This window comes from Miscanthus floridulus, chromosome 15 (assembly GCF_019320115.1).
Source record: "Miscanthus floridulus cultivar M001 chromosome 15, ASM1932011v1, whole genome shotgun sequence".
Taxonomy (NCBI): domain Eukaryota; kingdom Viridiplantae; phylum Streptophyta; class Magnoliopsida; order Poales; family Poaceae; genus Miscanthus; species Miscanthus floridulus.
The window spans coordinates 61,574,442-61,577,662 of record NC_089594.1 but is presented as its reverse complement, the minus strand read 5'-3'; positions in this window follow the sequence as shown (position 1 = coordinate 61,577,662).

The window sequence follows — 3,221 nt, the reverse complement described above, 5'->3', positions numbered from 1 at the left end:
TATGGATTTGTAATTGTGGATGATTTCACTAGATATACATGGGTATTCTTTCTTGTTGACAAGAGTGATGTGTTTTCAATATTCAAATCATTTGTCAAGGGCATTCACAATGAGTTTGAAACAACCATCAAGAAAGTTAGAAGTGACAATGGTAGTGAATTTAAGAACACTAGAATTGATGAGTTGTGTGATGAATTTGGAATTAAACATCAATTCTCGGCCAAGTACACTCCTCAATCAAATGGCTTAGTTAAAAGGAAGAATATAACTTTAATTGACATGGCAAGATCAATGTTGAGTGAGTACAATATGAGTCATTCATTTTGGGCCGAAGCAATCAACATGGCTTGCTATTATAGCAACCGACTCTATTGTCACCCCATGATGGAGAAGACACCTTATGAGCTATTGAATGGAAGAAAGCCCAGCATAGCATACTTTCGAAGGCACTAGATTGAGCAAGTTTGAAAAGAAATGTGATGAAGGTTTCTTGCTTGGTTACTCCACTACTAGCAAGGCATATAGAGTTTGGAATTTGGCTAGTGGTACCCTTGAGGAGGTTCATGATGTGGAGTTTGATGAAACAAATGGTTTCTAAGAGGAAGATGAGAATCTAGATGATGTAAGAGGCACTCAATTGGTCAATGCAATGAAGAACATGGACATTGGTGATATAAGGCCTAGAGAGGTGATTGATGTTGAAGATGACAAGAATCAAGTGCTCTCTAACTCAAATGTGCAAGCTAGTGGTTCTCATAATCAAGTTCGAGCAAGAACTAGTGATGACAAAATGCATGATCAACAAGTGGCTAGTTCATCATCTCAACCAAGTGATCAATCTAATGCAAGCAATCAAGTGCAAGTGCTCCAACCAACCAATGTTGCAAGAGATCATCCATTGGACACTATAATTTGTGATATTTCAAGAGGTGTGCAAACTAGATCAAGATTGGTCTTATTTTATGAGCATTTCTCTTTTGTGTCATCCATTAAACCTAAGAAGATAGATGAAGTTTTAAGGGATGTTGATTGGGACAATGCTATGCATGAAGAGCTAAACAAGTTTACAAGAAACCAAATATGGGAGTTAGTTGAGAGGCCTAAGGATCATAATGTGATTGGAACCAAGTGGGTCTTTTGGAACACACAAGATCAAGATGTGATAGTAATAAGGAACAAAGCAAGAGTAGTGGCTCAAGGTTACACTCAAGTTGAAGGTCTTGACTTTGGAGAAACATATGCCTCGGTTGCAAGATTGGAAGCAATTAGGATCTTGTTAGTCTATGCTTGTGCTCACAACATCAAGTTGTACCAAATGGATGTGAAGAGTGTATTTTTCAATGGGTACATCAATGAGCTTGTGTATGTTGAGCAACCTCCTAGTTTTGAAGATGAAAAGAAACCCAACCATGTTTACAAGTTGAGAAAGGCTTTGTATGGATTAAAACAAGCACCTAGAGCATGGTATGAGAGATTGAGGGACTTCCTACTCTCTAAGGGATTCAAGATGGGAAAGGTTGATACCACTCTCTTCACCAAGAAGCTTGAAAATGACTTGTTTGTAATGCAAATCTATGTTGATGATATCATATTTGGGTCAACAAATTAAGATTTTTGTGAAGAGTTTGGCAAGATGATGGCAAGTGAGTTTGAGATGTCTATGATTGGAGAGCTTAGTTACTTCCTTGGTCTTCAAATCAAGCAAATGAAGAATGGCACATTTGTGAGTCAAGGCAAGTATATCAAGGACATGCTCAAGAAGTTTGGAATAGATGATAGTAAAGCTATTAGTACACCAATGGGGACAAGTGGAAGCTTGAATAGTGATGCTAGTGGCAACATAGTGGATCAAAAGATGTATCGGTCTATGATTGGAAGCCTACTTTATGTGATCGCATCAAGGCCGGATGTGATGTTTAGTGTATGCATGTGTACTAGATTCTAAGCCTCACCAAGAGAAAGTCATTCGAAAGCAACAAAGAGAATATTGAGGTACTTAAAGCATACACAAAATGTTGGATTGTGGTATCCCAAAGGAGCAAGATTTGAGTTGATTGGATATTCGGACTCCGATTATGCAGGATGCAAAGTTGAGAGAAAGAGCACATCGGGCACATGTCAACTATTGAGAAGATCACTTGTGTCTTGGTCATCAAAGAAGCAAAATAGTGTAGCACTTTCAATCACCGAAGCGGAGTACATTTCGGCCGGTAGTTGTTGTGCTCAATTACTTTGGATGAAGGCTACTTTGAGTGACTTTGGAATTAAATTCAAGCAAGTGCCATTGCTATGTGACAATGAGAGTGCCGTAAAGCTCATCAACAACCCGGTGCAACATTCAAGAACAAAGCATATTGATGTCCGCCATCATTTCATAAGAGATCATCAACAAAAAGGGGACATTTGCATTGAGAGTGTGGGCACCGAAGATCAACTTGCCGATATCTTCACCAAGCCACTTGATGAAAAGAGGTTTTGCAAGCTAAGGAATGAATTGAACATACTTGACTTCTCCAATATGTGTTGATGCACCCCCCCCCCCCCAATTTATATGACATGCCTCTCCTTCGAGTAATCCAAGGTAAAAGTTGATTGGCATGGCATACATCCTTGCTAATGACATGATTAGTGCATCTAGACATATTTCACATTTCAATAGGCTCATTCATGAAAATCAAATGAATTTGATGCTTGTATGGTACCACTATTGCTTGTATGTTTGAAATGATCTAGTGGTACCATATGACATGTTTGCGGGCTTGTAAACCTAGTGCTTGATCTATAAAATGAGCTATAGGTGATTAACTCAATATGGTACAAGATAACCCTTATTTGGAGGTGTGAAGAAGCTTGTCCTTGGATCAAACCGAGTTAAATAACTTTTGCAAGTAATCTAGATTGAACCAATTTGGGAAAATGATCCTCACTTCATATGGTTTCACCCCAACCTATCTAAAATTTGAACCCTCTTTTTGTGCTAATTGTTGACAAAGGGGGAGAGAAATGCACAAAGATAGTAAGATAGATAGGGGAGCAAACAAATGAAATGACATTGTAAGGGGATCAATCAAAATTGCACACAAGTAGGGGGAGCAAGCTCATAAACTTGTATGATGCATTTGAATGTGCATTTCATATTTTTGCTTGCATGGTACAAGTTCTTAATTTCAATATCCATGCTTGTGTGGTGTATGCTAGTTGTAGGTTTGAATGTTGAAATA